Below are 12386 nucleotides of genomic sequence, written 5' to 3'. Positions count from 1 at the left end.
GTGTTAAGTGTCCCAGAACTAGTGACATCATTTGACAAAACGTTGTTGGAGCTCCCTTCAACCCAAAGGGCATTTCATTGAATTCATACAAACCTGAAGGTTTCCGGAACGCTGTCTTTTTCTTATCCTTTTCCACGTATGGCACTTGAAAATATCCTCTTGCCAAGTCCAAGATGCTAAAAAAAGTTTGCTCCTGATAGTGACTCAATCACCTCTTGAAGATTTCCAGTTGGTATTGCTGTGTCTTTAGTTTTACCATTTAACTGTCTGTAGTCTACGCATAAACGAAGACTCCCATCACTCTTTCTAACTGGACATATATGTGCCGCATATCCAGAAGTAGATGGTCGAATTATCTCATCTCGCCGTAATCGTCTCACCTCATCTTCACCCTCAGCTTTCCATCTTTTAGGTAGACGTCAGGGGCGGCAAACTATTGGAGTTTTGGTAGTAAGCGGAATCGTATTTTCAACATCCACTGAATATCCTTCATTGCCTGGATAAGCAAACACGTCCCGATGACGTTTTAGAAGATTCTCCAATTGTTGTTTCTCATCAGAGATCAATGACTCACCAAGATCTATGTCGAGCATTGAGTTGTAAATATTGGTACTCTTTCCAACTGGTCTTCGATCCACCCCATCCTACGCAGTCGCTTCAGTAAATTTTGCCAAACTCTGTCCTTTATGTATTGCTACAGGTTCTGTGCAGACATTCATAACTCTCACCGGAACATCTTTCCCTTTTGCTCCAACACAATAGGTAGCACATCCCAAAAGTCCTGAATTTCAGATAACTCATCCACTACTTCCACAATTCCTGTTCATTTACTAGTAACATTGGATTGTATATTTCCCCAAATGGTGGTTTCTTGCCCATGCCTGAATAGTACCCTGCTTGGCGAATACACCCGACAAAACTTCAATAAACGCACTTCAGACTTTGTTAGTTCTGATTTGACTGGTTGGAATGTTGTCACTTCTTCCCCTTTCAAGAACAACTTTCTATTAGCGACATCTATCTGGATCTCAAGGGTCGACAGAACATCGGTGCCAAAGACCCCACAGTCGATTGCATTCACAACGTAAAATAATCTGTATACCTTTTGAGATCCCAACTGAAACGACGTAACTACAGTTTCCTCACACTGTAAGGTAATACCATCAACCATTATTCGTTGTGGAACAATATTCCTTCTAACTGTCATTTGGTTTATCTGAACAACATCAAGTAGTATCAAGCTGATGTCTGCTCCTGTATCCACCAAAAAAGGAAGAGGTTGCTGGTCAATATTAGCAGTAACCATAATTAGACCGTGAAGAGCCGTGGCTAAATTAGTGATCTGACCTCCTCTCTTTGATGCTGGAGATGCAGCAGTACAGTTTCGGGTAACATGCCCCGGTCTCAAACATCGATGACAATCGTGAAAATGAGGACAAATAGACCGGAGGTGTTCAATATCACCACAAATATAACTTCTCTTACCAGCATCGGGTCTCGAAATTGCTGATACTTCCTTCTAGGTGTCCACCTCCGAACGCGACTGCGACCACGCATCGACTGCACTGTCGCTTGGGTGTCTAAACTGTCGTTGCCAAAAGCGGTAACTGTCTGACGAGTAGATGACATATCGCTGTAGGTTTCCATGTCACATCCGAAGGCGGTAAACTGCTTTGATTGACTGGACTTGCATTTGCCGGTGACGGTCTGACTGAGGGAATTGCGGCTAATCGAAGTTGCTTGACTTCCTCAGCTAATTCTTTCACAACTTTAGCGTTATTAGTCTTGTCTCTTCACAACAGAATTTGGAATTCTCCTGGTAGACCATCTAGAAAGGCGTCTCTGGTCAAAGTAATCGCGGACCCAATATCAAACCCCGGATACGCCAGCCGTACTAACCTGTCAATGTCGTGCGCGAACGCCGCTGGAGCTTCTTTAAACTGTTTCCATTTTCTGCCACGAAACTCCTCCACCGCGAGCCGCCTATCTATTGCCCCACCGAGGAACTCCTCCTTTGGTGAAACCACGATAACATCAAAATCTTGCTTTTCTTCACTGTCCAGACGTCGATAGTTTTCAAAGGCCGCCCTTATAATCGGGATGCTAGGGCGAATGCCTTCTTTTCTCCCTCAAAACCTTTGAGCGCTGTCCAGACAGAAATACGGTCTAAAAAGGAAAGTAAATTTCCAGTTTCATCGAAAACCTGAGGCGCATCACGTTGCATTCTGAAATCCCACTCCTGTCACCAATCTGGTACACGGCGATTGCAGGTAAAAATACTGATGTATTCTAAGTAAGCGATGTTTTATATAACCACTGATATGATAACGTGCGCTAAGACGTAAAACTATTATTTACTATATTACACTATGATGCTCACTCACGTTTCAGCTGAACAATAAAAGATTGATTCAAGAAAGGTGGGAAGGCGAAGTAGAGAAATTCGAGCTCAAGATTAGCTAAAAACCCGCTACGACGTTTGATGGACAGTGTTGCATGCATGGTTCAATATCACACAGGACGCGCGGTTTACAAAATATGCGGATTACACCAAGATTGACGGTGCAAGGAGTTGTTGTAGGCTTCCTAGATATGTAGATTTAGTTCGCTCACAACAGCTTAGTTAGACACCCGCGGAAACGTGGGACACCAAAATCTGTGCAAAGGAAATTATCGTACAACCCACGCTAAAAATTCACGCTGAAGTCAAGATTAATTACAAATTATTGCGTCTATACAGGTGATGAATGATGATATTTGAGCAGCTGCCCAACCGCAGACTATTAAGTTGTTCAGTTTTCCATGATATTGCACAACAGCCGTAAGCAACGGATAATCGAACGCCTTAATCGAATAATTGAACACCGAATTCGGATAATTGAACGCAAAATACTATAAAAGAGCAACTGAAAGTCTGTTTCCTGTGTCTCCGCGTTTGTTTGACAAAAACTATTGCTACGTGACGCAACCATTGTTACGCGAATAGGTAGAGACGGAACACCATCGCTCGCCAAACACAATGCTAACCGAGCATTTACTAGTATATCTCTAGATATTTATATACGTACGTCAGTACTTGTCATATAGATTTACGCAAAAACCAAAGGACGGATCGACAAAAAGACGATGCCAGATGAATGCAATTTTGATTCCGTAACATATGTGCTAAAAATTTAAGTAAGGAACCCCTTTCGAGGGGTCGACTCAATTGTAATTTGTTGGCTAGAAGAGTGAAACGACTCTCGATTTTGCTCCCTTACGCGACTAAAGAGCAAAGGAGACTGATGCGTGACAAACGAAATAAAGAGTAAAAGCTAAAACAAGAGAAAAGTCTGTTTTTTGAGTTTCCGCGCGTTACTTTGACAGAAATTATTGCTACGCAATCATTGTTACGCAACTATCTCTGTAATCAAGTGAGACGATTGAAGCGTGAACGAAGAATTGAAGACGACTATAGTGTTTTTCGTTCAATTATCCGAACTCGGGGTTCAATTATCCGATTCAAGCAATCAATAATCCGAATTGGGCATTCAATTTTCCGGTGGTCTGTCCTAATTAAAGTACCAATATAGAAATAATTATTTTATTTGCCCATTTCTTTATTGACGTCTTTCCATGATGCTCACTCACGTTTCAGCTGAACAATAAATGATTGATTCAAGAAAGGTGGGAAGGTAAAGTAGTGAAATTCGAGCTCTTGATTAGCTGAAACCCGTTACGACGAATAATGGACTGTTGCATGGTATCACGCAGGACGCGCTGTTTACAAAGCATGCGGATTACACCACGATTGACGGAGCAAGGCGTTGTTGTAGGCTTCATAGATATGTAGATTTAGTTCGCTCACAACAGCTTAGTTAGACCTCAGCAGAAACATGGGACACCAAGTGCAAAGGAAATTATCGTACAACACACACTAAAAACTCACGCTAAAGTCAAGATTAATTACACATTATTGCGTCTAGACAGCTGATGAATGATGATATTTGAGCAGCTGCTCAACCGCAGACTATATAAGTTATTCAGTTTTCCATGATATTGCACAACAGCCGTAAGCAACGGATAATTGAACGCTTGAATCGGATAATTGAACACCAAGTTCGGATAATTGAACGCCTGAATCGGATAATTGAACATCGGATTTGGATAATTGAACGCAAAATACTATAGAAGAGCAACTGAAAGTCTGTTTCCTGAGTAAACGCGTTTGTTTAATACTTTGTTTGACAGAAACTATTGCTACATAACGCAACCATTGTTACGCCAATAGGTAAAGACAGAACACCATCGCTCGCCAAACACAATGATAACCGAGCACTTAATAGTATATTTACTGAGCGCATACTTTATCAAGATCGACTACTAAACACAATTATACTATTAGTAAAACCTGTTCAACACCAAGTTCATGCATGCGCACTAAACTATACACATACACAAAAATAACTATCGAGCTAATATTGTGTTAATATAAATTTTCAGTTGTTAGTAATAATTGTGCATCCCCATGTTGGGGCGCTGGATCCTCGCCTGTATGATGGAGAAGTGGAATGATTCTTGCACAAGACTTTGGCGATGGGGCAGCAAGAAACCAAAGTGGGTGGAAAATGAATGATTGAACTTGAACAGAGATATATATGGGGCTGAGTTTAAAGACATTGATAATTCAGGTATAACTGATATAATGGATTTAGGTTTACTTGTTGGTAACACTTGTAAGTGTGTAGGTTGCAGATGCTTTGCTGCAATGGAGCTGATGATGGTGCAGTTTTCCAGCAAGACGCAGAAACCAGTTCGACAAGAAGTCAAAGTTGATATATCTGATTATCGGTAAGATTGTTTCATATGTGATAGCGTGACAATGTCCCATTGTATATTGCAAGATTAAATACATTTTGAAAAAATGAGGAAGATGTAGGGTGTGCTGTGACATCTTTCATGAATTCACTCATACAGACTGATCAATACATCATTCGTACATGGCACCATTTTCTAAACACTATGACATTGTGATACCTTGGAAAATGGTGCAATGTAGGGATGATGTATTGCTCAGTCTGTATGAGTGAATTTGTGAAAGATGTCACAGCACACCCTACATGGTCTTCTTTCTATTCTTTTTCGTACGGCAACCCTACATCTTTCTCATTTTTTCAAAATGTTTAGCCTTGTTTGCATTAATCACAGTTTGTCAGATTTACTCAGCAATGTTTGTGTGTGTGTGTGTGTGTGTGTGTGTGTGTGTGTGTTTGTGTTTTTGCATGTCTGTCTGTGTTTGTTTCTCTGGTTCTGCGTGTGACATCTTGTACAAGTTAATTTATATGTTGATGTTTTTCCTAGCTTGGTTGTGAACTTGGATGTATTATTGCCTTTGGATATCATGAACAATCGACTTTCTTGTCGACTCCCTCTGAGAAGTGGTCTGAAACATGTAAGATAACTCAACCAAGGACAAAGAGAGTTGAAGGCAGGTGGCAAAAGAATGAATGACCTAGTCTGAAAATATGAATATGATCTCTTGAATATGAATGTGGGAGGTAATTGATCTTGATATTAATACAATGCATTATGCAGTTTCTAAGTGCCTTGCTTTGATGAAGGTCATACTCATGTACTATTGTCATACAGACGCCAACTACCAGCTATAGATGCTGTGATCAAGTATTTATCGGTATGAAATTTTTCTACAGTTGTCGTACATCTATATTTTGCAACATATATAGACACTTTCCCTCAAAGTTACTAGCTGTGACATCTTTGCACCTTGTATAACACACACACACACACACACACACACACACACACACACACACACACACACACACACACACACACACACACACACACACACACACACACACACACACACACACACACACACACACACACACACATACACACACACACACACACACACACACACACAAACACACACACACACACACACACACACACACACACACACACTCACACACAGTAGATTTGTTAAGTAGATTAATTCGGTTTGTGAAGTATGCAATAATATGTTATGCCATATAGAACATAAAAGTGTGGTGCACTGGATATGGATACCTTATGCCTTTTGTGTATTCTCGTAGGAAAGTGATGATGCAGAGTCCACAGTAGACAAGGTTTCTCAAGTTGCTGCATACTTGATTGTATGTGGCAATCCAGCCAAACAAAGCCATGTTATTGGCATCCGAGCTCATAATCATGTTCGAAATTCAGAGCAGCAACAACATATGCCATACAGCACTATTGCTTGCTGTAATTTACGTTTTCAATACAAATTTCCCTCAATCTATAGCAACTTTTTACTGGTGCCTTGAGGCCATGTTACTGGGATGTATTTCAGCTCCAGTGATATCTAGTTTTCTTAGCTGGATTGCAATGAGGAACTTTGTTTGATGAATTGTGTTTTGCTTTTTGTTTAGTGCGTTGATTCACTATTTTTGGTTTAAATGTTTAAGTACAAGCAATGGTATTAAAATCTATTCTAATGTGCACGTGCCAGAACCGTTGGCCACGGACTCTAGACCGCCTTTAGAAAATGGTGCTAATAGCAGCCTACAAAGGAATAAGATAAACACCTTTCTGGTGTTTGGGTAACACTAAACGAAGGTTGTTTTAAGCACCATGAAATGGTGTAACAGTTTTACACCAGATTGTGGTGCTTTCCAGCACGCTTGCGAGTTTCAGTATAGCGACAGCATCTTTGCACGTAATTTGGTGTTTGTAGAACACCTTTGTTTTGACAGTGTGGTCGTGTGATGGCGATGTTTTGATAATAACTAATACTATGAGTGATTATTAGACAAAGTGACAAGCAACAAAAGACAATCATCGTCTTCAACCCTAGTCAGAGTCTTTTCCAGCCTATTCCTCGTTCTATCTACAGTTTATTTCTTCTTGCATCTGAACTTCATCGGGATCACTCTCATAACATCCAGACTGGCATCCAGGATCAGAAAGATGTCCCTTCTTAGCACATTGACAACGTTTCCTCCGGCATCATGTCTTGCATGCACATCCTCGGCTTAGCCTTGCAACTCTTTCTTCGATAAAGGCAATATGCTCAGGAGTTTCCCAAACTACTCTTAACTGGCCTGATTGAATCATCTTCCCTGACAAGCGTAGATCACTGATAACAATATCTTGCAAGATGGTTTGACTCCACATCCTGATCACCCAAACTTTGCTCTCTTGGCACTAGAGACTTTTGTTGAACTACCCGATTCATCTCCATGTTTCGTCATCCAGTGGCTCCTGACACATTGTTCACATTTGTGACACAAGCAAGATTTTGGGTTGATTTGATTTCAAGAGCAGATACTACCCACAGTTTAATTTTATGGATCTCTGCAGCTCCACAAAATTTTTTTCTCTTTCCCATACTAGATGTATAGTACGTAAATGCATAAACAGTAGACGATATTTGGGGCGGAGCTTCTAGAGCATGCACAATCTCGAGCACCTTTCTCCGATCTTGCTGTACACAACGTTCACGTTTCCGGGTCTGCTTCTGGACCGTGGATCATCTTGCCGTTGACTAGGCTTTGTAAGTAAGTTCACTAACTACCATTTGGTGCATCTTGTTAAAGACTTTGTCTGCGTACAGTAGAGACGCGTATGAAGCCATTTCTTGCGTACGGCTTCCCGAGGGTAAAGAGACTGCTGTTCACGCTGAAGACGCCTGATTCACACTCTGAATAGATACACGTGAAGTGGAAGCACAGACTACTCTCATTGTGTAGTGATGGATTAGTTTTAGCAAGTGAAATCATGCCAGCTAGGAACCCATTTGGGGTAACCAGACATGTAGGACATTTAGCGTTGTTTCTGGGTAGTCTAGCTTGCTTCTTTATATATGTGATTGGCCAAGTCAAAGATGTTACTGTGATAACTTGCACTCGATAGGTACTGACGCAGATCAGAGTAGAGTACACGTACACTACAGTCTGTTTACTAGCACTATTTAGCTGCCAGCTTACCAGTCCCAGCAACAGTTATGTCTAAAGTAACACAACACACACGCACTAGCTATTCCATAGCTGTAATGTTTAAATCAGAAAGCAGACGCTGTTCTACTTCATTCGCAGGTGAAGTTGATCAAGACATGTTTAGAATATAGTCTAGTGATCCTAGAGAAGTGAAGATGTTGATTGTCGAAAATTTCACCGAGGCTGAAGCTGATGGTTTACGTCGGATAATTGAACAGCAAGCAAATGAAATAGTAGAGCTTGAAAACAAGGTTAGAGCACTCGAGTAAGACCTTGCATCTTCAAAGTCTTGAGTTGCAAGGAATCGCCCGAGATCAACACACTGCCAAATGATAAAATCAAGTTTTACACAGGTTTTATGTCGAGAAATGTGCTTGATACAGTGTGGAGTTGAATTGAACCAGCAGCCAAGACTATTACTCTGTATAGCAAACAAAGAATCAGGCCAAAGTATACATCAAGTGATGTAAGCTCATGAGCTGACCGCCCTATGAAGGGTTGAATAGACTAGACAAATTTTCGCTGACTCTAGTTAAGCAAGATACGCAGTTTCACAGTTCAGAAACGCTACATGGGGGAAACAAGTAGTCCTATTGATATAATTCAGCCACACAGTGCGTCGCGTTCGGTTACCCCGAATCGGTTCCCCTACCGCAAAATCCTCACCTGATAAAACTTCCATCGCTAGGCAATGAGTAGTCTGTCTTTCCACTCCACGTGTATCTGTTCAGGATGTTAATCATCTTGAACAGCAGTCTCTTACCCTCGAGAAGCCGTACTCAAGCAATGGCTTCCTACGCGTCTCTACGCTAGCAAAGTCTCTCACAAGATGCACGAAATGGTAAGTAGTGAACTTACTTACAAAGCTTAGTCAACGGCAAGATAATCTACCATTCAGAAGCAGACCTGGAACGTGGACTTGTGTACAGCGAGATCGGCGAAAGGTGCGTGTTACCCTCAAGATTGCGCATGCTCTAGAAGCTCCGCTCCAAATATCGTTAACTGAAACAGTTCAGCCTGTACACATCTTTAACATCAATCCAATTTGCTAGCTATAACTCGGTAGCTGTGTGTTGTGCGTTACTGCCTTAGTTACTGTGATGATATTATAGAAATATTATTGCCGACCGTAGCGAGGTTTCTAATCCGGGTCGCACAACAGAAATGGGCGTGGTAATACATGGCTCTCCATCGAGCTTTTTCTATGTACACTGTGCTGCATCTAACACTGTTGATAGTCAATGTTTGCTGATATCAATTTCTATGTCAGTAAATACCATACCACTGTCGTTACAGCGGAACTGAGTGCATACTTAGACTGTGCATTTCAATTGTCTTGATTACGATTGCAAAACGATGACTACGTATATCAGTCCTTTAGACGTAATCTAGACTACTAGGAAGCTTGCATGTTGTCAGTTAAGGTTTCAACAAATACATATTGTCTAGCTAGGACTGGGCGATTCAGTAGACGGTCTAAAAACTCCGTTGGACGTGTTACACGCGAACGCGATTCGCCTACAGATACTGTACAACTAATATCTAGGGCCGTGTTTCCACTAGCTGCACCTTAAACTAGTTCAGCTTAAATGGGTCTAAGAACTAAACCAGTTCAAGAAAGCGACTGTTTCCACTAGTAACTTGCACATCCTGGATGTGCAAAACAAACATTCTAGGAACGCCTTATTTTGAAGTATTGGGCTGCTTTGTCGCCGAGTCAGAGCAACTGTTGGTTTTCACTGATTCAGCATCTGCTTGTAGGAATTTGCATGACGATGACCACTGACACCGTCTTGTCTCTCTCCGTAGCTACTGTTTTCTTTCCCCTAGTTAATGACCCTTACATCTTTTAGGGCAATCCTATCCCAGCAAAATAGTCAATATCATCAAAACGGCATTGTGGGAAGCAATCTAAGCAAGCGCGATACTATCACGTGACAGTTAAACCTAAACCAATTTGCTAAATCTACTTTGAAGTGGGTTTAGGAAAGTGGTTTAGGTTTAAAATAGAACTGGTTTAGTGCAGGTGGAAACAGGTGAATTCTTAGACCCGTTTAGCTTAGACCATTTGTTACCGCCCTAGGGATTGTGTGTACTTGACAACCAAGAAACACCTTCAGGAGTTGAATGCCACCTACAGTCAACTATTCACACGTCTCATACTACAATCAATCAATTCACACTGAGCTGCATCTAATACTGTTGATAGTCAATGTTTGCCCATATCAATTTTATGTCAGTAAAAACCATACTACAATCGTTACGACGGAACTGAGTGCATACCTAGCCTGTACATTTCAATTGCCTTGATCACGATGCAAAACGACGACTACGTAGACCAGGCCTATAAACGTAATATAAACTACCAGGAAGTTTAGGCAGGACACAAAATGGAGCCAATATCCGAGTTGTCGCAACTCTATCTATTTACAGATCTGGTTTAGACAGAAACCTCGACTATCCTGCTAAAGTGAAATCAAAACAATCGTGAAGCGTTACATATTCAACTCACTCACCGTTGTACGTTGGTTGCACCGCCTATGTCTTACTCTACTGTACAATGCAGATTTCTTTATTCACCTTTATGAGAATGCAGCAGCTAGAATCGGGCAACTTGTAATCAAAGTGAACGGGCCTGGAAGTTGCACACTAGGAACTTCTAAACCGCAACTGACACCAATGCAGAGAAAGATACGCTACTTTTTGCAGATCTCTTTGCAGCAAAGGAATCAGATTCAACACAAGAACGAAACACAAGAGACAGACGACTGTTGACATCTCATGCTAGTGAAATCCTTACTGCAGATGGATTTATAGAAAACTGAAGATTAAAAACGTACAAAAAGGCAAAGAAAGGAAAACTACAACGTTAAAAATTTGCCTTCCATTAGGGAAGTACAAGACAACGTTTGCAATGAGAGTGGCTGGTTCAACTGTGGCAGCAGTGACGATATGACTCCTCTTGTAGCAGTTACCGTCGTACTACCAAGAGTCAATAAAAGATAAGAATGATAGATAGACAGAGAAAATCTCTTCTGAAGCCATTGGTTCCACTTAGGGTGTGCCATGTGTTACGTATGTCTACGGGGTTCAGCACTGGTATTATATTTATGAACAATAAACTCTATACATACGCACAGACAGACTAGTCACTGTGCATCTTTTATTCTGAATCCTTTGTGCAAACGGAATCCGAAAGATTTCTTGCAAATGAGATCCGAGCCGCTTGCTGATACCGACCGCTTCAACCTCTTCATCGATATTCTAGCAGTATTAATTAAGCCCGGTTCACAATACGACGCTGGCACAGCGTCCTGCGAGCGTCCTGGACGATGACAAGAACGCTCACACGAGTGTTGGCGAAGACGCTAGCGCTGTACCATTTACAGTATTGCGTCTGACGAGTGTCTATCGCACAAAGAACAAACGCGACAGTGGTCTGGCGCTGCAAAGTCACCATGTCTGTACAAATTATGTATTCGCGACAAACATGGACGACGACATTTTGATTTTGTTGCGCTACTGCGCCGTAGTCTCGATCAAGCGTTTTCGTTTGTCCCTAAAGGTCCTTGTAGTCCTTTGACTGAACTTGCCAAACGCAGGGAAAACCATGCACAAACTCAATGAAACTTCCATCGATGATTCAATGCTCGATACCATGTAAATGAATAGAATATCCCGGATACGTCCAGTGACTGACTCGATTGGTTGATCACGTGATGTCATCGGACGATGGGTCACTTCCGGCTAGGACGCTCGCTTCAAATTTTTCTCTATTCCAGCTTCGTGGACGCTCGCCTAGGGTCGTGCGAGAGTTGTGCGGGCGTCGCAGACTCTGGCATGTTCTCAGTGTGACGCTGACGCTCGCTCATCCTCAGCATCCAGGATGCTCGCACGACGCTCGTGCCAGCATCGTACTGTAAGCCGGGCTTTACGGCCGCGCTCTATACGGAGACGCGGAGGTTGTCCTTTGCATAATGCCTTTCTTGTGCCAAATCAGTGGGGTAGTTATCTCAGTAACCGCTCCCAGGTTGTTCGTAAAGGTAATGAATATTCAACACCAGTACGCTGCCTTCGTGGAGTACCTAAGGATCAAAGCTTGGTCCACTACTGTTTATTCTGTATACTAGTGATGTAATCAACGCAGAATCTCATTGTCGTTTACTACTTTACGCTGATGACTCGTGTCTTTACTCGTCTGGTCTTTCATTTCAATCAGTTACTGCACAACTTCAATCAGACATTCACAACTTGTCCATTTGGTTCAATAAGAACTTACTGCAGCTTAATGGTTTGAAAACAGACCAGTGCTCTTGCAAATGTTTCGTGACAAGCAACCAAGACCAGAATTCTTCGTCAAATTTAACAGACATCCACTTTCGCAGT

The 12386-nt window shown here is 41.8% G+C and overlaps 1 long non-coding RNA gene across 1 annotated transcript; it reads left to right on the top strand.

Annotated features, from left to right (window-relative positions):
* Positions 1–4545: 4545 nt before the first annotated feature.
* On the top strand, positions 4546–5527 carry LOC134183828 (uncharacterized). Its single transcript, XR_009970590.1, has 3 exons — positions 4546–4670; positions 4728–4830; positions 5341–5527. It is a non-coding gene; the product is annotated as an uncharacterized LOC134183828 (long non-coding RNA).
* The last annotated feature ends 6859 nt before the right edge of the window (positions 5528–12386 follow it).

This window comes from Corticium candelabrum, chromosome 8, assembly GCF_963422355.1.
Source record: "Corticium candelabrum chromosome 8, ooCorCand1.1, whole genome shotgun sequence".
Classification (NCBI taxonomy): domain Eukaryota; kingdom Metazoa; phylum Porifera; class Homoscleromorpha; order Homosclerophorida; family Plakinidae; genus Corticium; species Corticium candelabrum.
This window is presented reverse-complemented; position numbering and strand designations above follow the sequence as displayed.